The sequence below is a fragment of the Rattus norvegicus genome, chromosome 1, assembly GCF_036323735.1.
Source record: "Rattus norvegicus strain BN/NHsdMcwi chromosome 1, GRCr8, whole genome shotgun sequence".
Lineage (NCBI taxonomy): Eukaryota > Metazoa > Chordata > Mammalia > Rodentia > Muridae > Rattus > Rattus norvegicus.
In genome coordinates, this window is record NC_086019.1 from 46,237,621 (window position 1) to 46,259,789 (window position 22,169).

Here is a 22,169-nt window from a genome sequence, read left to right on the forward strand (position 1 = left end):
GCTGGTCCCACGCGCATGCGTGCTGAGTTGCGAGTGACGGGTTACCTCCTGGCAGTCACGTGCTTGTCACTCCCAGTCGCATTGGTCTTAGAGACCAATGTCTGCTGGGAGAGCCCCTTCCTCTAAGGTTCTCTGCATTTGCTGATATGAATGTTTAAGAACAAATCACACTTCTCTTGTGAATGCAATTGCGATGGATCCCTTAACAGCCACGTTATTTAAATCTCGGTCTAGCCTGGGTGGCCTTGGAAAGAGGAGCGCAGTGGAAGCGACAAACCTGGGAGTTAGCACATGCTACCACAGGCAGTGGCGTAGACCTTGCTGCTGCTCCCAGAGCCTTCCAGCACCACCATCCTTGCCTAGGTGGCGATTGAGACGCGGTCTGCCCCTCTTCGTTCTGGTGCCCTTGTGGTCACCCTCTCAGTACATTGGTTTGAAAGTACCGGCCTCCTGGTGCGGCCACCAAGGTAGGACCAGGAAAGCCTGAAGACCATTACCCTGGGATGCAGGGAACACTCAGACTGCTAATCCCGTCACCTTTCTAAGTGAACTCCAAGCTGAGCAGGGCATAATAATTCTTATACCCTACTGATCAAAAGGGTTTATTTTGTGTTCTCTCTAATTAACCCATAGTTTTTTTGTTTTTTGTTGTTTTTCTGGTTCCGTATCAAGGAACAAGATAGGTATATGACCATTAATTACTTAAGTTTTCTTTTTCCTTTTTTTCTTTGAAGTTGTTCCTGTGCTTATTCAGTGAGCTTCCCTCTGCTGGTCCAATATTCTCTTCTGGAGTAATCACCTGCGCTCCCCTTCTTAGTGAGTTGTGCTGATTGTTACTCTCCATTTATTCTGTATTCAAGGGTGGTGGTTTCGATGGAAGACATGAGACCTTTCTTTTTAATATACAAGATTTCATGGTAATATTTCAGTTTACTGATGAATGTTTTCATGTTAGGAATCTGTCTTGTTGATTATAATGAAATGGTGTTCACCTCAAGAATTCAAAGCAATGATGGTTCCATTTATATAGAACAGAAATCTGGTCACCAAAGTCTCTGGGATTAAAGTCTACATATACCAGTTTTGGGTGAGGGAACGCATTGTGTGATACAGGAGCATTTTGAGACATTTATTTTGAAAAATGTCTTAATTCCATGTATTCGTGTGCGGGCTCACACACACCAGGACATGCATGTGGAGTTAGAGGATCCCGGAGGGATCAGGTTCCTTGGGTTCTGTGGATCCCAAAGATAACTCGTGTTGCCAGACTTGGTGGCAGGTTCTCTTTCCTGCTAAGCTATCAAGTGTTTGTAGTCTACATTTGGTCTTAGAGAGTGGGACTGGTTGTAAATATTTTAAATGTATCTTTAAAGCCCGTGCTCTGGTTTGCCTGTAGGCATTGCCTTTCGGTAGGTGAGGTAAACCAGTTGTCCAGAGGCAGGTCACACCCAGCTCACTACAGTCTGTTATTAGATACATGAGCTAGGAGGTTTCTTTAGGGATGGTCCAGATTCCTCAGAGGAAACCACAAACTGCAGGTCTTCCTCTATTGGCTAGAGAGCCTGATATTTCTAAGAAAAGATGCTAAAAATTGTGTCCATTAGCTGTTCCTGGAGAGACTGTAATGTATTAACACTTGAGATTCAGAGAGTCGGGCCAAAACCATTGACTCAGATGGCCCAGGGATTGGAGGACAGCAAGGACTTCACTGGAATATGATATTGTCTCAGAAGTTACATGATGGGGTGGGGAGTTGTGAAGGGGCAAAACGATAATTGATTTTCAGTGTCCTCTGTGCATTTTATAAGTTTAGCCTGTAAGACTACTGTAGAGAAAATACTGGTTTACACTTACTTTAATTTTTCAGCCTGATTTTGTATTGAGGTATGTTTGATCAATATGTCTTTCACAGACACTCAGGGAGTTGCCTCGAGTAATATTTAGATACATTTCAGTAATTCTGAAATTGGTATTTGTGATTTTTTTTAAATATTGAGATTTATTGAAATTTTATTTCTAAAACTTCAATCTCACAGTGCTTTCATTAGATATTAATGCAAGTATTTGAAGGAAGAAATTATCTCTTAAATTTATGCTATCATTTTTTTTCCTGGCATATGGGAGCTCTATCCTAAAATGTATCTATTAATTTCCTAAACTTTCAACTTGATTATAGCTTGAGATTAGTTTCCCAACAGTTCATTCATTCATTCATTTATTCATTCATTCCAACAGCTATGTAAGAACCAGGCACATGTGGAAATAAAACAGGGCTTTGCTCTTAAGCAGTTTCTGGGGCCATTCCAAGGCAATCCTGTAGCCAGACAACTGACTGGATTCATCTGACTATTCTGGGATGAAGCAGTGTGCTTCGGGCCATCCAGGACTAACCAGCCATGGCAGAGGCTGACTTGGGGAAAGGGGAGGATGCAAAGGGAGGGTCTTGTGGCTTGCCAAAGGACAGGTGCGTATGCAGTGTCACATGAAGGGCTCACAGTCAAGCGGGTGAAGCCCAGGGCACAGGCATACTCACTTCCCTACCAGTAAGAGTCACATGACAACAGAGTCATAAGTGAGGTGGCATCTGTGGTGGGTCGCAGACCCCCTCTCCTCTCTCTCTCTGCCTTTCCTCCCCCTCAGGCTTGATGAGAAGGGCTGCGTGCTAGGTCAGAAGGAGGCATCATTATTCCGCCTAACCTTTCTGTGCTTCATGCTTCATCCTCACACCTGCACATATCTGTTCTGCACCTAACCTTCTGACTACGATATTTCCCAAACTCTGGCCATTTATTAGATGTTAATTATGCACAACAATGGGTTTCTTTGACGTTTTCATACATGTTCATCAAATTCACCTGTCGCCCTCTTTCATCCCTGTCGCCCTCTTTTGTCCCTGTCTAATTCCTTTCTGTTCCCAGCTAACCTTCCCACTGCTTTTGTGTCTTCTAGTGTCTCTTTCTGCCCTCTCCCCACCCCCACTTTGTGACTTAGCGAGCTCTGTGGGGTTGTTTACAAGACCTAACAGAAAAGCAATCTACCTTTGGAGCCAGATTTGCTGCCCCTCGTGGAACAGCTGCTCAGCACTCAGCAGCCATGTGCAGCCAGCTCACCAGAATGTGAGAGAGAATGTGAGAACACTCTGGAACTGTCGTTTGCACTACTAGATTGTGAAAAGAAAGAGGATTAAAGGTAGTAGACTCCAGGAGAACCAGGCCACAGCAGCAGTGGGCGTTCAAAGCAGAAGGAAACAACAGGGAACGAGAGAATGAGCCTCAGTGAAAGCCATCCTCCCTTTTTCCTCTTCCAAGACCTTCAGGAAAGCACGAGTTACCAAACATTTGTTCACTATATGTATCAGATGTGGGTAGTGTATCAGATATGGGTAGGATGCATCCTCGAAAGGCCAGACCTCCGCCATCTTGTATTCATTGTTTATAACCAGGAGCGTGGAGACACAACCATTCATGCAGTAACCCAGCTGCAAGAACAAGGTGCCTACTTGGAAGTTTACTTGAGAGGTGGAGCTCCCAACATTGTCTCCATAGAGCAGGACGAGGAGGCAGCTCTGTGTAGAGAAAAGCCAGCCACTGTCCTCAAAGAACAGGTACTGGTGAGCAAGTCACGGCTCTTCCTGAGCCCGGGGAGCCTTTGTGTGATGCCTGTGCCTAGCAGGCAGGTTACAGCCACAGGCACTGACAGTCTCCATGGGGCCCTGGGAATCCTTCAGTGTGGCAGAGCTTGTTTTGCTGATAGGACACAGAGAGCAGCAGGATGTGAGGCTGGGGCTGGAGCCACTGCTGTCTGAGATTCTTGAATGAATTCATCTTGGTACTTAGCAACTTCGTGTGTTACAGCTGAGGTTAGAGCCCTCAGGAGATCCCAAGTAAGATCTCTTGTTCGCTAACTCAGAAAGGAGAGGAGACAGTGACAGGCGAGCTTGCAGTGCTCTGTGTGGTGATGCAGAGTGAAGCCTTGCAAATCCTCTTGGTGTGGGAAGATGCCTGGGCTCTGAAAATGGGAGGAGAGGCAGGGGATTGAGGCTAGCCGCAGTTTCGAGATGGCAGTGCAGCTCTGCACAGCTTCTTCCCCCAAAAAAGTGGAGCGAAGACTCCAGCCACTTAGAGCTGCACAGAATGAAAACGCCTTGGGAATGTGAGGAAATTTAACTCACATGAAGACACAGTGTTAGTTTTCCTGCTGACATTTGGCACACACCCGCACGCAGATCAGCATTTGGAGTGCTGAGGTAGGGAGATTGCCTCAAGTTGAAGGCCAGCCTGGGCTACGTCATGAGATGCATGCACCTCTGCACAGTCTGAAGAATAAGAACAAAAAGTCAGTTTCCACTCAAGTTCCATTGGGTGAAATACTCAGAAAGAGACCTACAGATGGCATTGCCAGGTTTCTAAAAACAACAGGCAGACACCCTGTTAAACTCGAATTTCAGGTAAAACACATTTCAATGTAAGAAGGCTTGGAATTCATACTTAAGGGGGTAGCCTGTTTCACTTTACATTTCTCACTGGAAACCTGGAGCCAGGACGAGTGTGTATATGTTTTTGTGTGTGCGCAAGCATGAGTGTTTTGTATGTGTGAGCATGCATGTCGGGGCCAGAGGTGATGCTGAATATATATATATATATATATATATATATATTCTCAGCGACTCTCCACCTTGTCATGGAGGGAGAGGCCAGACGCCTCCAGTTTACCTAGTCTGGCCAGCCAGCCTGCTCTGGGGCTCCCCTGTTTCTGCCTCCTGTCATCCACACGGGTGCTGGGAATTCAGACTCTAATCCTCATGCTTGCTTGACAAGTGACGTGCTTTGACTTTTTGACTCTGTGCATAGGTGTTTTGCCTGCATGTGTATCACATGCATGAAGTACCCACAGAGTCCAGAAGAGGCTGTTGATTCCCCTGGAACTGGAGTTACAGGTGGTAGTGAGCAGCCATGTAGGTGCTGGGAATCGAACCCAGGTCCTCTACAAGAACAGCCTCTACCCTTAACCACTGAGCCATCCTTCCAGTCCCCCCAGTTGTGTTTATTAGTGTTATAGAAGAATAATACTGCTCATTGCTATGTACTGAGCCTCTGCTGTGCTTCGTTCTTTACAACTTCCTTTCTTTTCCTAACAACCGTGTGAGAATGGGTGAGAATGGGTGAGAATGCGCTTCACAAATGAGCTCACTCGGTCCCCAGCTCCGGGAAAAAAAAAACCAAAAACAAAAAACAAATGAGCTCAGAGTGCATCTCCTCTGGGCACACGGCCAGCTCAAGCAGAGTCAAGCTGAGGCCCCCATCCTGATACCACGCTGTTCCTCACATCCGCTCTGCCGTTTTGGATCAAAGTAGCTTGTACTTGACACCATGACAGAACTTAAGAGATTGTCCTATATCCTTTAAATCTTTTAAAAATTACAATTTCGTATTTTAAGGGTTTGTTTTGCCTGCATGCACGTGTGTGCATCAAGTGTGTGCAGTGCCTGCAGAGGCCCAGGGAAGGCATTGGAGTCCCGGGAGCTGACTACAGGTAGTTGCGAGCAGCCATGTGGCTACTGGTAATGGAACCCATGTGCTCTGCAAGAGCAGTCAGCGCTCTTAACCGCGGGGCCAGCTCTCCAGGCCTTTGAGTTATCTCTTTTTGCTTTACCATCAGGGATAGGAATTTTTCTTCATAGTCGTTAATTGTGAGTTTTTGTGCCTGTCAGTTTTATTTTTTGGCCTGCAAGTAGGCTTGCTTTGTTTGCAGTTTTGAAAATATCTACTATTTGTGTGTGTGTGTGCCTGTGCGTGTGTGCATGTGTGCGTGTGTGCGTGTGTGTGTGTGTGTGTGTGTGTGTGTGTGTGTGTGTAGGGCATAGACACACCACCAGACACCTGTTCTTCATTCTTGTTGAGGCAAGGTCTCTCAGTGCACACTCTAGATGGGCTGGCCAGGAGCTGTCCTGTCTCCACCGCCCATCTCACCATCACAGAGCTGGGATTGCAAGTGAGTGCACCATGGTCTTTTTTTCAATGTCCATTCAAGGAGTTAAACTCAGGGCCTCATGTTTGTGTGACAAGAGCCACCTCCAGTGGCTCCCCTGTCTGCAGATACTTTATCTTGTTAATTAAAATATTGTACACTTTGATCCCTTCTGAGGAGTGTAGGTCTCTTCCCAACTTTCTTGTATACCTCAGCCTAAGATGTGTGGACTTGTGTAACAGCAGGGTGGGGATGCAGACTCCTACCTGTGTCTGGACTCTGCTGTACTTATCTGCTGATCACATATATTTAGGAATAGAAATCCATCACTTTTGCCAGGTTCCTAGTGACAGGGACGTGGGAAGGGTGGCAGCGTGATATTCTCACTCAAGATCAGTGGACTCTGGCAAGCTCATGGAGTGTGGTATAATGGCCACTGGGTTCCTTCAGAGTAGGACATTTTTCACTTTCCCTAGGGCTGGCAGCTAAGGGCTTGGCTTAGTTCAGCTGTGGAGATTGTAGTGAGGAGAACGCCAAGCCTCGCCCCCCCCCCAGCTCAGGCTGGCCTCGGTGTGTAAGCCCACTTCTCTCCAGATGGCGCCTCTCAGCCAGCATCCCATCTCCCAAGAGCCCCATGCCCTCTGTGTCCTGAGGAACAAGGCCTTGCCTTTGTCACCCTGTCCCTCCCTTTGAGCTGCACTTGACAGTTGTGTATGGCAGTTGGGGAGTCGCCTCCAAAATCTGGCATTTGGGTTTCAGTAGCCAATTTAAATATAAACCACATCTTTTAAAAATTTCAGCGGGAGACATTTATACTCAGTGTCTTTTAAATGAGGAACCAAGCAAATGAACGGTGGCAGGGGCCTGTCTTTGCTATAAGTCTTTGGTGACATTTTGATGACGGAATTCAGGATGTGAGAACCCGCAATGCTCTAACAACACCCTGGTCTACGTTCAAAGTATAACCAGAAATAGCTTTATATGTCTGTGTTGGTTAGGGTTTGCTGTGAAGAGGCACCATGACCACGTCAACTCTTCGAAAGGAAAGCATTTAATAGAGCTTGGGTTACAGTTCGGAGCTCTGGAACATTGCCATGGCTGGAAGCATGCGGCGCGTGGGCAGGCATGATGTCGGTAAAGGAGCTGGGAGTTCTACACCCAGAGCGGCCACGACACTGGGCCTGGCTTGAGCTTCTGAAACCCCGAAGCCCACCCTGCTCAGATTTGTATTTCAAGGGCAGTTGTGGTTCTGAAAATCTGCGTTGGCCGCTCCATTTCTCTACATTACCTGCCATTTCATGTTCGTGGTAGGCAAGTTATCTGTTTTCATTCAGTCCGCGTTAGGGAGGCACTGCGTGCATGCGCATGCGCACTTGTCTGCGTGGACGCCTGTGGAGCCTCAGCACTGGTATAGAGTTCCGTGGGCCAGCATGCCTGCGTTTTATGTTGGACGCTGGGGATCCAGACTCAGGTTCTCATGTTTGCATAACAAGCACCTCCCCCATTTAAGCCATCTTCCCAACTCCCAAGTTAATTTGTATGGCTGAACTTAGTCTTGAAGTCACGGACCCCTATGCAATCGTGAAGCCTGGCTTTTTATTTATTTACTTTTCAATTGATTGATTTACAAAGAGCCGCCTTTTCTAATTTTAGGAATCCAAGGAGTGTGGCTGTTGCTTCACTTTGTGGCGCTGATGAACACTTAGTACAGTTCTCTTTTCTCCCTCAACACCAACTGTTTCTCCAAATTGTGTTCTGCCTAATTGTCTTCTTCATTTGGAAACACTGACATTCTCCCAGCGTAATTAAGAAAGTTACTCTTTGCTGTTGGGTGAAAACAGTAGCAAGTCTATTTTACCTGAAACTCAGAGCGAAGGTCCTTTGATAGGACCACGGCTTCCTACTCGAAGGCAACATCTGCCATACCACTGTATTAAGGATTCTGGAAACTACTCCATTGTCTGAGACTGGCTTCCCTCAGCCCATGCAACAAGGCCAGTGTTCCTCACAGGACCGTTGGTGGTGGCGAGAGATAGTGCACATCAAATCCAAGCACAGTGCTGTGAGAACTGGCAACAGCCATCTCATTTAGACATTGTTCTGAGGGGCCATGTATGTGGTGAGCATAACTTCCCCTCCAGGCCCTTCTACAGTGTGCTCCCATGGCTGTCCATAGCCCTTGGCCAGGCAGTAACTGACCCTAACTTGAGAGAGTCCAGCATCACAGCATTTGCCTGTAGACATGAGAGTCTTCGTCTCTGCTGATAGAGCCATGGATGTTCCATGAACTGGGTGATAGAGAAATGTTTAGTTTACTTTATCCATTGAAGGAAAGGACTTGGTTCTGCTTTGGAAAGGGAAGTATACCATAGCTAGCTTTCTTAACAAGGTCACTCTGACCTTTCTCTTACTAGTCTGTAACAGTCTTACATCTACTCACATCTTTACAAAGAACTAGACACAATATTTAAGTAGATATGCCATTTTCCGTTTCTCCAGCCTATGGATGTGGATGTTCTATACCCTTCTGAGGAACAAGCAGAGGGCATTGTGTGTGTGCCAATCTTGAGGATTCTGGAAGAACAGAAATGGAAGTGAGCCCATTGTATCAGGGAAAAGGAAGTTGGTCTTGTAATCTAACTGAGACTGAATGACATTCCTCAGGTAATGGTATGCGTAGGGGTTTTGAATTCCCCAGAGAAGGAGATGCCCTGCTAATGAGGGAGTCTCCCATTATGCACAGCACCCCAGAAGGCTACCCAATAATGGTAGACTTTGGCCTTAATTAGTAGTTTTTCCCATGAGGCAAAGGGTATGAATGTGTTTAGTAGCAATGCATTGTTAGCTTTAGAGGAAAGAACCATTCAGGGGAGGGGCTGAGGTGGGCAACTTCTTGCCCTTCTGCCTGCGTCCCAACTAACAGCATTTACTGTGAGTCCTCATGCCAAGGTAGCACTGCATCATCTTCCTCTCTCTCCCAACAGCCAGCAGGCGAGAGGGAGCTTTCTTCTGTGTCAGATACCATATTGAATTTTGGGTTCAAAGGTAGGATGGAGTGCAAAGAGCATTGAAAGTTGGGTGTATCTCTTTCTCTCCCTATTGCTGTAAGTCCATCGTGGCAGGGGGCTCATGGTGGCAGGACCTTGAGGCAACTGGTCACATCACATCAGGACCCAAGCTGAGAGAATGGTGCCTTCCATTGTTAAGGCTAACCTCATCATGATAGAAGCTCCTCTCCTGCTACTGTCAATTGACACTATTAACTGTCAGACTGGTTGTCAAGTTCTGGCCCTCTGCCTGCCTTAGGTCACTTGTACATTTGAGCCTATTTCTCATGTACTGAACACTATAACATGTCACAAAAGTGGGAAGAGAAAGGAAACCCGTTTTTGCAGAGAGCCGTATCATATGGGCTATAACAGTCCTGACCACCTATGTGTGGGCTCCCCAAGTGGTAGATCTAACCAGTGTTGTCATCTAATGGCCAATGCTCTGTCTCATCAGAAGAGCAGGAACGTTCTACCAGGGAAACCTGAGGTTGTTATAAAATGGTCTTCCTTTGGCAGACAAGTCCATGTGGCTCAAAAGTGTAGACATTAGTCCTCACCAAGTCATCAAAACCCACATTCCTCCAAATCTGAGGCTCAAAAGGAGGCAAAAGGATGTAATGTTCATTCTGTCCTCATGACAACTGACCCCCAACTTCAACACAGGCAAGCCCCACAGAAATCCCCATAGCTCTGGACCGCCTCTATCCTGCTCTGCATAACAACAGTTTCGTAGCTCAGAGTCATGAGCATCAGACCACTGACAGTCCCAGATAGTGATGACCAGCTCTCCCTGCCTCTGCCTCTGCCTCTGCCTCTGCCTCTGCCTCTGCCTCTGCCTCTGCCTCTGCCTCTGCCTCTGCCTCTGCCTCTGCCTCTGCCTCTGCCTCTGCCTCTGCCTCTGCCTCTGCCTCTGCCTCTGCCTCTGCCTCTGCCTCTGCCTCTGCCTACGAGCAGTGCATTAATGTCAATGCCCTGAGTGTCCTGTGCAGGATACTCTCTGGTTTTGTAATTGGCAGGGGTTGGATGCTGCTTGATTCGTGCATCTGCCAAGTTTACAGGTGATGATCTGTAACCCAAAAAACTTAGGATGTGGTGGAATGGGTCTGAGTATCAGACTTCGAACCACTTTTTCCAGTTTCAAGTAAAATCAATACCTGACTGTAAATTAATGTGCATGTATTGGCCATCAGTTCAGCTCCAGCCTCATCTAGTTACTTGTTGACTTAACAAATAGTCTAGTGACCTGGCACTTTCCAGGTGCTAGAGAAATAAAGAGGACATCACTGGCAGGAACTCTGGGCACTGCTGTGTGTGCCACCATAGTTTGCAGAGCGCATCCCATCCCAAAGCTTGACCAGGAAGGATGCTCTCATAGACTGTAGACGTTTGAAGACTGTAGGGAGGGGATTGCACAGAGGGCCAACTGTGTGGGGAGGGAGGAAGTGAAACAGACCTCTTGGGGAGGGGGTGTTGAGTGTTTATAGACAGAAGACAAGGGACTGCAGATTGGAGAAGGGAGTGCTGCATACATTGTGATAGTGGTTTTAAATGTGTTCTAAAATATTCTTATCGATGATAGTGGTGGTCTGTTTGTGTACACGCATGTGCACACGTGATGGTCATATCACAGCTTTGCATTTTTACCCTAGTTCTGGGGACCAGACTGTCCAGCAGGCACCTTCGCCTTCGTGGCCACTGCTCCAGCCTGGCTTTAAATATCTTCATGATGGTATCCATTAGGCTGTGCAAGATTAAAAGTGTTTTACAAACCCTTAATGATTCTGGAGTCAAGCTCCTCTTTAGAAAGGCAAACAGAACATCTTTAAGACGCATTGCTTATTAACCCTGGACACGGAAGATTCACAAAAGGCAGAAGTGGCGATGGTGTTTCACATAACCGAAGCTTGGAGAATTTGGCTCTCTTCTACAAATCTTGAAATAAATGTTTTCTGGAACGTTAATTGGAAGACAGCTTGCTAGCACCAAACTGGCAGTCTGTGACGGGAACTGGAAACTGCTAACAGATGCAGCCTCCAGATTTTTAAAACGTGGAATCTTTTCAGCCAGCTGCCAAGTCATTGATCTCTGTAACTTTCTAAAGTAAGAAATTTACATGTAAATCCACTTCACAGTTCTGCTCACACAAACCGTCCCTGTCTGTGTGATAACCCAGATACAGGTCTGATTTCAGAGACACTTACCCTGACCAGAAGCAAGGTGTTTTTATTGACTGGGTAGTTTATCTAGAAACATGCGGATCAAACGCAGCGTCTTAAAAATAGCGCTTCAGTATTCGGCCAGGCTCTTACTGAGTGACTGCAGGTGTGGAGGGGACTCTTGATGTCCCTTGCCTTTGTTCAGCATGTACACTGAGTATATGCTATTACAATACATTTAGGAAACTATCCAAATATGCACATTAGTTAAGTGATACGTTTTCCGCACGAGCCCAGGTCGACACAGTTCTACAGCATTCAATACAATTGCTCCCACAAGGAGTTGAATGGGCAGCAGGGCCTTTCTGGACTCGATCTGGGACGCATTGGCCAGTCCATTCAAAACCCATGACTTATTCAAAATGGGAGTCACCACCGGCTCTGTGCTCTGGGTGGTGAGGAGGTCTGTTAGTAGGGACGACGACCATATCCATGCAAGCTACCCGCCCCCATCCTCCAAACACACATGTCCAACATAGTTCACCCTGCTAAGTACCCCTCTCCCATTTGCTTAACAGATTTTCAACCAAGAGGCATCTCCATTTTGTAAGTCTCTGTAATTCTTCCACAACACTTTTGCCAACTGCCTGAGCACTCTTTCTCCATCTCGTTATGGGTACAGAAGCTGGCCCGAGGCTGTATGTGAGCTGATGTCCTTGTTTTAAATGATGCAGAAACGCACAAGTAGGAAACTGTAGGGTAGGGTGAGAGCAGACAAAGTTAAACCACCTAACATCCCAAATCCGGGCAGTTTCCTTTCTAAAACTACAGAATCCTGTTTGCCTGACACAGAACTAGCTAGTAGGAAGATGTTCGTAAGAAGAGCAGACAGAGCTCTCGGGAGCTGGAGTCTCCAGAGACAAGCTTCCCATCTTTCTGGTCAGCTGCCCTTCCTCCGAGTCTCTGAAAAAAATGCCAGCAGTCCAGGATGCTGAGAAGAAAGGCAGAAGAAGGAGTAAGACGGCAGCTGGTTGCCATGATGCTGTGTCTGGCTGTGCTCTCCTCCTGGCAATGTTTCTGGGCTCAGAGATAAATGGAGCGGACGAAGTTTTCCTAGAGAGAGGCAGACACACGAGTGATAAGGGCAATAGAATAACCCTGTTAGGAAAGAGCTGAGACTCAAAATGGCAAGAAAAAGGAAGGGCGTTGAGCCAGCCACTCTCTAGGGCTAAATCTGACATGAGCAGATGGGGTCACAGTCCAAGATGAATAACAGAGCCGGGCAGACAGCAGGCTTGAGATGAGGGTCTGTACGAAGGGACATTCTAGTGTGGGTCGGGAGGAGGGGAGAGGAACAGGCGTCTGAGTCTTGGGCTAGACAGGGGCTCCAGTGTGAGACCGAAGGACGTAGAACTGGAAGGAGGCAAAGATGCTGAGGTGGACTTGGTGCCCAGTGCTGCTCTGGTCTTGAAAAATGACAGAAACTTCCAGATCAGCCTGCGGCTCTACAAATCCAGAACAGGCAAACCAGAAAGGATTTTAATGTTTGACCTTCAAGCAGAGGGAAAACTTCCTAGAAGGCTGAACCAATGAATCTGTCATCGTTTCTAACAAGATACCCAAAAGAGTTTATTGAAGGATTGGTACGGTGGGCATGGTGGCCCGGATCTGTAATCCCAGCACAAGGGTACCCGAGGCATGAGATTCTCGAATTCAAAACCAGCCTTGGGTGCACTGTAAGACGCTGCCTCAGACAAGATAAAGAACTACTTCAGAGTTGGGGAGATGGCTTAGTCGGTAAAGTGCTTGTACAGCCTTGAGGACTTGAGTCCAATCCTTTAGAACCCATGTTTGTAATCTGAGCTGGGGAAACAGACAAGCAGATCCCCAGAGCTCACTGATAGGCTAGCCGTCTTACTCCTTCTTCTGCCTTTCTTCTCAGCATCCTGGACTGCTGGCATTCTTAGCGTTAAGTATGTCCCATGCAACCTTTGGGATAAACTTATGCTAACATTGATTAACCATGGCTTTCTAGTTGGTAAATTTGATGGCATTCCCTGGTGTAGGGTGACTGGACTTAAAGGTTAGGAGTTTGAGCATTCTCTCCAGTGTTCTTAAAAGGAAACTTTCCATCAGCCTTGTCCCTGACATATAGTATTGCTGATTGGAACCAAGTGCCATCCAGAACCCTCTCGGACTGATGGGTACACCTCTTAGGGCCTCTTTCTCTACAGTCAAGAAAGCATACCAAGTATGAGAAGGACTGCTACAGAGTCCTTTTGGAGTTATTTGTGAAATAGATGTGCAGTTTAGACTTTATTGTTGTAGCTGAACTCAATAAATGGCTCCTGACCCCCTCCCAACTGTGGGCTAACTCAAAGGGCAGATTCCCTTTGAGGTTGGACATGGGTAGCCTAGAATCTAAACTAGGAAAAGGGAGTGGAGTGGGCGAGGGGATTTTTTTTTTTAACTTGAAATACAGGATGTTTTACTGGGAGGAGAAAATTAAATAAAATCCAAAAGGGACCTTTCTGAAGAGGGTTGGCTGGGTCAAAACCGCCTGGCTCCTGGGAAAGCACGCTGATAGGTGTGTATTGTGAGCAGTGGCACTGTAGCAGGTACAGTGTAACAAAGTAAGGGCAAAATGAATTCCACCTCAGGGCCACTTAAGTAGCTCTGGTGAAAGCTTATTGAAAGTGCAGCCCTGTAGGTGGACAGCGGGCTGGATTGCCCATTGTTTCTTAATTATAAAAATTTGCCCGTGCCGATTCGGAAATACCAGGAAGCCTGCAGCACAGTTGGAATAAACCAAAAATAGAGAATAGCTCACAGGGATAACTACTAAATTACTACTTTGAAATGGGGGTGAGGATTTGATTATTTTTTTCAAAAAAGACTCAACATACAGCCAAGGCTGGACTCTCATCTGAGCTTTCCTTTCTGTCCTTTGGATAAGAAACAAGCCAGTAGACATAGTGTTTATTTGCATCTTTTGGTCCACACAAGCACCCACTGTCTGTAGATGTGGTGCTTAAGGAAGTGTCTGTGTGAGCTCCGTAGCTATGTCTGGTACCGGCTAGGGATGGGACACTTCTCCCCTGAGTCATTGCCCCAGGCGCTGACTCCTTGAGCCCCGGCTGCCTGTCTGTGTAAATTCAGCCACCACACAGATTGTGGGCACGTTCCGCAAACCACCCTGTTAGGCATCCTAGGAAGAACTCCAAAAATGGAACTCTGTAAACGGGGATAAATCTAGTTTGTCACCATTCCAAAAGTTTTGACATCTTTTTTTGGGGGGTGGGGGTGGGGCAACTAGAAATACTTGAGCTGGTTTCCTCAGTCAGCTTCTCTGGCAACTCACACCAGCAGCTACTCGTGGGTGTCAAGAAGCCCTTTGTTGGTTCAGTCTCATGCTATATCCTGGCAGGGTATAGTTCCCTCCCACTCAATCTGCAATTTGAAGACTAGTCCCATCTGTGACTTGTCACCCTGAGAGAGTCCCTCAGGTGATGAACAGCTCCCTTTGGAAATGCCACAGAAATTTAGCTCTGCCTGCCACCCACAGTATAAACCGGGAGACAGGAAATCCACAGGCCTGTGTTCCTGGGCTGGGGCTCAGTGATGGCCGAGTAAGGTGTGAAGAAAGGCTACAGCCAAGCCCCTCTGAGGTCTGGATCCAGCCCATACAAATCAGTTCAGGTCTCCTCTCTGCCCCTCCCCCCTGCTGGCCTAACACCAGGTTTACAAATCCCTCAATTACTTAAGGAAAAGCGGTACATGTTTAAAAGGAACATCAGAAGAAAAGGGAACATTTTCTTTGAAATTACCAGAGAAGAACCTAGGGACATTGGCTGGTTCGCTGCCAAGTGGCTCCAGGGGAAATAACAGTTTCTTTTGAAGACATAAAAAAGGAAACCAGAGTTTTATTCTGTTGTAAATTTGTAAACCAGCTGTATCTCAAAACATAACCTTCTGGCCCTATAAAACTCTTTTAACAAAGAGTTTACGATCAGGTTGTCCTGAGACCCGCTGGAATTTTATTTTTCTCCTCTGTCCTGTCTCCAAGCCAAGGCACTTAAGCCAAGAACACCCCACCCTGTCCTGAACTATGATCCTGTTTCTCCCGCTCAGCAGCCCTCTCCCATGATCAGCTGCTAGGCCCAGTTCAGGTGCAGAAGGCTGTGCATTTAGCACTTAAGTCTTGATCGTGCTGTGGCTGTTTCTTCCTCAGTGTACACGTAACCCACCAAAGGAAAGGGAGATCCTAAAGAGGAAGAGGAAGCATTTGCTGACATTTTTCTAACCACTTTGATCTCATTTATGGGAGGATCAAACTTTCCGGCAGGAAATTCCCTCCCAGGAAGGCGCTCTCTCTCTCTCTCTCTCTCTCTCTCTCTCTCTCTCTCTCTCTCTCTCTCTCTCTCACACACACACACACACACACACCACCGAGTCTGATACTCCCACAGGGATCCAGTCACACACACAAAAGAAAAGACAGCAAGCACCTTGAATGAAAAGACATCAGGCCTCTTTGAGAAAATGTCCCCTGAGTTCACAAGAAATGGAGGCTTCCCATGGATCTCTGGGGGTTTGTGATCGTGGACGGGTGTGGGTGTGGAAGCACGTACATTCTGGAATGTGTAAGCCCCAAGACAACTAGGTGTCACTCCTCTGGCCACTGGCCTTTTCTGTTATTAAGACATGGTGCTGTCTTTGGAAATCACCAAGTAGACCAGGCTGGCTGGCCAGGGGGCACCAGAGACCCACATGTCCTCACCATGTCCCCAGCTCTGACATTGCAGGCATCTGCCACTAGGCCCAGCTCTTCTGACATGGGTTCTCTAACCCGGAAGTAGGTTGCACTTACATTGGGTCCCAGTTTGAACAGATTCACTGATACTGACCTTTCTGATGTGCTCAGAACACAGTAGACTGTATACTATTGGTCAGAGGCTTTCACAGTTCTGCCCTGTGGGAGCTGTGGAGCAGGAGGGCACAGGTTATCCTCAGGGCCTAGGCCTGCCCACCTTTTACCAGAGCTGCTCAGCACACATCTAACGCCTTGATCTCCCAGATTTAAATCCAGGCTGTGACTGCAAACAGATGCCTGGGTACCATGCATCACTGCCTCATGGCATGTAATCATGTATAATTTTGCCAAGGCACAGATGGGGACAGTGTTGACGGCAGGGTGGGAGGATGGTAGTATGCCATGCAGCTGGCTGAGTCAGCCCTCTTGACTGCCAGGCACCATCACCCAGGCACCATCCATGCAGCCTTTCCTTATCCCCCGTTGCCTGACTGTTTTAGTGGGAGAACTACACTATCACACAGTGAGATTTGCCATTTGAGATCTGCTAGTATCCAAGATGTGCCCCGCCCGCAAGTCTGAAGTCTTTTGAGGTGTGTTCAGGACCCTGGACAGCTGGATGGAGGAACGCAGGTGTCCTGCCTGAGGGGGATGACCAGAGGTGTGTTCTAGAAGGTTCTATGCTAAACCAGCTCCATGAGAGGGGAGCCTTTGTGGGAGATCAATGCAACATGCATTAACTCCCACAAATACTGCAAAGAAATTCACTTCTTTACCCCCAATCCTGGCCAAGGCTTCTGAGGAGTTTGATTCTGGAAACTACCCATTTTTAAAAAGTCATTTTCCCTTCTAGTCTGTGCTTTTTAGTTTCCTGGTGATGAATTCCCTGAGAGGGCACTGTGTTGTAGAAGGAGGAGCTCTATATTAGTGACTCATTCAGCTAGACCAGGTCCAGAGTTCGTGAGCCTGCTAAAATCTATTTTAAATTTTAAAAATTGTATTTTTTAGTATGTTATGTATGTGATATACATACTTATTAATGTGAGCACGCCCCTGCTGTGCTGCATGGAAATCAGAGGACAGCTTTCAGGCAGGAGCCAGTTCACCCCTTCCACCATCTGGGGTCCCTGGTATTGAATTTAGATCGGCAAGCTTGGTGGCTTGGTGGCAGGAACTTTGACCCGCCAAGCCACCTCACCAGCCTGTTAAGCTATTTGCAGAAAAACGGCCTGCGTCGGATTTCACTGGCATCAATGTTACACCAACAAACCACACAGACTGTAGCTGTGAAGGGCGTCACAGATGGCCAATGCCTTTCGGGAGTCTGTCCTGCTTCATGTTTTTAAGTAGCTAGGATCCTGGATTTGCTAGCTCTGTGCTGTGCCCACTCTAAGATGTGGACCCCAGATCCTGTCAGTAACTCTGTGAGCATGAAGATGAGATCCACCATCCAGTCAGTCAGGACAGCATTTATTAGTCGGTCTCTCTGAACGCAACACCAGATGCTTAAAGAAATTTTTTCTGTTAAATTTTACTCACCTACCTTCCTACTGGTACTTTGAAAGCACCCTGTTCCCTCTTTTAAATGCTTTTGGGTAAGGACAGAAAGTGCATGCATGCAGAAAAGAGACCCAATCAGAGATGAGTCAATAGGAGGTGCAGCCTGGTTGGAGGCAGCCAGGTGTCTGTCTGTCTGTGCCCGGCCCAAGTCCCCAGTTTCTCTGATACAGAGATGGGGTTTCATAGAGCTGTGGGTGGCAGTTCCGGTCTTGACTATTCCCAGGGTCACTTTTCCCCTGGTCATTGAAGGAAATTGAGTGGCTTGTCCTTTCCTGGACTAAGATGTCAATTCACTGTTACAGATTCGGTTTGCAAATTAAGCCATTAAACAGCAATACAGCATCTGTGCTGGTGACAGGCTGCGCTGGCTCTGCAGCCAGCTGTGACCACAGCCGGGGAAGCCGATGGGGTTTCCAGCTTCTCGAAGACTGGACATATGGGAAACTCTAAAGTCTGAAGCCTGAAAGAATGGATAACTGTTCACTTTTCAAAAGGCTCAGAGAGAGAGAGAGAGAGAGAGAGAGAGAGAGAGAGAGAGAGAGAATATTAACAATAGGATTTTTAAAAATGCTGGCTCCTTCCAGTACACTAAAGACTTCATTACCGCCTTGCTTTCCAGAGTGTCCATTATGTGTAAGAATGATGTGGCTACAGCACTGTGCCTTTTAAAGTTAACTTTAAATAGTGCTAGAATTTTGTAACTGGTTGGTTCATTTATTTGAAGAAATATTGACTGTCTTCACTCCGGCCTGGCATAGGAGGGTACATCCCACTTAAATGATGATTCGAACCCATGTTTGGAAAAGAGAGCCCTGCCATGCAATCCCCTGCACAACGATTTCCATCTACTGTTGGAAACCCACGTGGCGGGAGATGTCATTCAGTGGCAGAGTGCTTCCCACGCACAGGCAAGGTTCTGGGTTCTACCCCCAGGTCCAAGGGTGGTAGGAAGGTTACTGGAGGCAGACATGATCTTTTTGACCTGTGTCTGGAGAAAAACTATCTCAAGCTTCTGTAAGTCACATGCATTAATGCTTGGCCTCAGTTCCCGACTTTGCCCAGCACACAGGGTGATTCTGTTGCCTATGGAATGGAGGCCACGGTTTCAAGCAGGTAGACTTTAGTCTTCCTGGATGACTAGTGTTACCTCACCAGCATCGAGCCCTGCATTGGTCATTATTGAGTGTCCATTGAGCCCCAAGACCTAACAACCTCCAGTTTTTGTGAAGCAAAATGATTCCTGAGGTCGGTGCTGGTTTGACTCCTTTTCTAGTGTGGATTTAAGTGGCTGCTTTGGGCTTAGTGACTTGAGTAATTACCTGTACATGCAACACCCATGTAGATATCAGGCAGGCGGCATGGCCTCAGTTGAACAGAGGAACCCTGGGTGTTTCCCGGCATAGAATAAACCTCCTCACTAGGCAAATTGCCTTTGATATTGTAATTATCCTATACTTGGCATTTGGAAAGATACGGCTTCTTATTATTCCAGTCTAGTGGGATGAAGGTCCATGCAATCTAAAGTAGGTTTTTAACTCTGGGACAATAAAACAGAGAAAGCCGCCAGAACGCATCTGCATGGACTGGCAATCCCGATTCTGTGTCAGCCATCGTGAGCCCATATGGGCTGACCAAACGCATCAGCTGGCTGGGGCAGGTGGGGACCTGGCATCTGTGAATAACTCTGGCATTTTCCTCCCCACGTGACAGGACAGGCTGGCTGGGCCTCGGTCTGAGCATCTTTTGGGAAACAACACATCCATACCAAGTACACATATGTTACTCCTTACGTGGCCCTCGGGTTGTTAGTCCAGGATCTTCGGTGCTGGGGCAAGCTTCTCTGATACTGTTTTTCTTTCCTGCTGGCTTCTTCATTACAGGCCTTCGCCTTTGCTGTGAAGCAGGGACAAAGGCAGTGTGGGATTCCTGTCCAGACCTTTGCTGGCTAGCTGCAGCTCTGGTGAGGGATGTGTGTACTGGGAGGGGATGACTTACTAAAAGGTCAAAGGGCTCTCTGTGGGCTTTGTCTCCTCCTACGATTCCCCAGTGTCTTAGTCAGGGTTTCTATTCCTGCACAAAACATCACGACCAAGAAGCAAGGGGAGGAAAGGGTTTATACAGCTTACACTTCCACATTGCTTTTCATCACCAAAGGAAGCAAGGACAGGAACTCACACAGGGCAGGAACCTGGAGGCAGGAGCTGATGCAGAAGCCATGGAGGGGTGCTGCTTACTGGCTTGCTTCCCCTGGCTTGCTCAGCTTGCTTTCCTATAGAACAAAGGACTACCAGCCCAGGGATGGCACCATCCACAATGGGCTGGGTCTTCCCACCCTGATCACTAATTGAGAAATGCCCTACAGCTGGATCTCATGGAGGCATTTCCTCAAGGGAGGCTCCTTTTTCTGTGAGAACTCCAGCTTCTGTTAAGTTGACACACAAAACCCTGCCAGTACACCCTGCCCTCTCTCTTCTTGGCTGTAACTTAGAAATGACTCTGAGGTTATATACAGTTACAGCCTGCCGATAGGGCCATTGGTTAAGATGGGAAAACCAACTAGACCACAGGGTTCTCCCAATAATATGTGGGTGAAAGACTTCTGTTTCTCCATGCTATTGGTCCCCTTGGAGTCATGTCCCTAAGGTGGGGCACATCTTTGCCAGGTTCTTCCTCAGTCGTCCTCTTCTGCTTGGTGTCTTTGACTTGGGGACCTGGCCACCTAGCCAATGTCTCTACCACTGGACCTGTGTAGTAATGGACAGTACAGGGTACATGGAGGTGGCTGAGCCTCATGGCCCTCAGCACCCATGAATCACGGTGTCTGGTGTCTGTGCCATTTCCATGTGTTGTCAGGGGAATGGACTTTGATAGGAATGACACAGAAATACAGGGCCAGACATGCTTAGCTGGAGATCCAGTCCCTGACACTGTCAAGGTGTTTCCTCTTGTCTTGGTTATTTGATGTCAGGGAACCTGTTTGCTCCTCTGATAGGGGGAGGTTCCCGACTATGCCTCCCTCCAGGTCTGTTTAGGTTGGTACTGAAGACTCCCTGGCAACCACTCTCCACCAAGTGTCATCTGGGCACGAAGCACATTCCTCTCCACTAACCTTTATGGCAGAAGGTCAGTAGCTGTGCTTACCCAAGTGAGACACAGAGGCAGACACATTACCAATCTAGGAAAACCCGTTCTAAAACACTGTGTCACCCGGGTATCACTGGCACCCCGGAACCTGCTCCTTCTCAGATTTATTTCAAAGAAAAGGTCATGCCCTCTGTACCTGTGTTCCCAATTCTGGTCCCCATTCTTTATTCATTGTGAAATTATAGGTGATGTCTTGGTGAGTCATGAGCCACCCTGGGTAACATGACAAGAAACCCCTGATTATGTGAGAATTAATTTCTTCACAGAATCTCATCGTGGGCCAAGCTCTTAATGTAATGGGAAGACATTGATGTTTTGAATTCCTGCAGCTGTGACTTTACGAAGCAGCCAGGGTTTCCTGGTTTGGACAGTCTGGGGTTTATTTCTTGTTTTTGTTTTTGTTTTGTTTTGTTTTGTTTTGTTTTTGTTTGGTTTTTGGTTTTTTGCTTGTTTGCTAGAGACGGTGTTACTTGTAGCCCAGACTCACCTCACACTCTCAGTCCTCCTGCCTCAGCCTTCTGGGCTATGCGTCAACACACCCAGGAGAGTTTCCTTTCTTGTGGCCAGGCTTCAGGCCTGGCTGCTTCTGTTGGATCTGATACCCACGGGGCCACAGAGACTCTATGTGGCAGGCCACGGCACACGCAGATTAGGCACAAGCCGTAGAGGACTTCGAGGCTGTGTGATCAAAGCTTGGTGCTGTGGCCCAGCCTTCCTCTGTGGGATACTGGGCAAGATGTGTCTGGCATCCGTTTCTCTGTGGACATCTGTCTTCCTAAGGATTTTCTGTAAGGCCGGTAATCTACGAGCACTAACACTGTTGGCAAAGGTACACAGAAGTAACGGGTACTGGGTAGCGATCCTGCCCGTATTCAGTGCTACGAAGGGAGAACTGGTCCAGAAAAAGAATGCTTGGTTGCCACCCCAGTCTAGGGCTTCGTTTGCCTAACGCTGAGCCAGCCTCCAGCGCAATCCCAATTTGGCTGCCTCGGGAAGCTGGGTTCTCTGTTGTAAGAGCCAGCAGGCTCATAAATGGGAGCTGACTTCAGAAAGCAAGCACCATGCTATAAGAGCTGTTGGCCCACCATCCACGCCTCTCTTTGTTCCTTGCATTTTATTTCATTCTCATCCTGCTTGCTTTTTTTTTTTTTTTTTGGAAAGGTCATAGCAAAAGATAGGAAAACAGATGGGAGAATTCCAGAATTTTCACTCTTATAAGCTTAACCATACTATCATTTATGAAGTCTTAATTTCCTTAAGGTAGCATATATGTTGAGGCTTCTCTGAATTAAGCTGATTCTGGACGCAAAGCAAAGCATGGTTTGAGTTGTAAGCCTGGCCATCCACAAAGGTTGACATGGCCTGACCAGGCTGTGCTCTGTAGGGATCTCAGAAGACAGGAGTATATGCACGTATTAGAAGTTAGCCTTGGATAGCCAAGGCTAATACTGAGGCATATACTTTAGGTCAATATACTTT

The 22,169-nt window shown here is 47.3% G+C and overlaps 1 protein-coding gene across 11 annotated transcripts in view; it reads left to right on the plus strand.

Moving 5' to 3' along the window:
* The window catches only part of Scaf8 (SR-related CTD-associated factor 8), a 188,191-nt gene that overhangs the window by 104,649 nt on the left and 61,373 nt on the right, over nucleotides 1–22,169 (plus strand). For 3 of the 11 annotated variants that reach the window (XR_010062890.1, XR_010062896.1, XR_010062898.1), the window contains exon 21: nucleotides 735–816. The exons of 7 other annotated variants lie outside the window; for them this stretch is intronic. The gene's annotated coding sequence lies outside the window, so the exon portion shown is untranslated. Of the gene's footprint in view, nucleotides 1–734; nucleotides 818–22,169 lie in introns of those variants that run through there. One more of the 11 variants, XM_063280821.1, reaches the window with a different exon arrangement.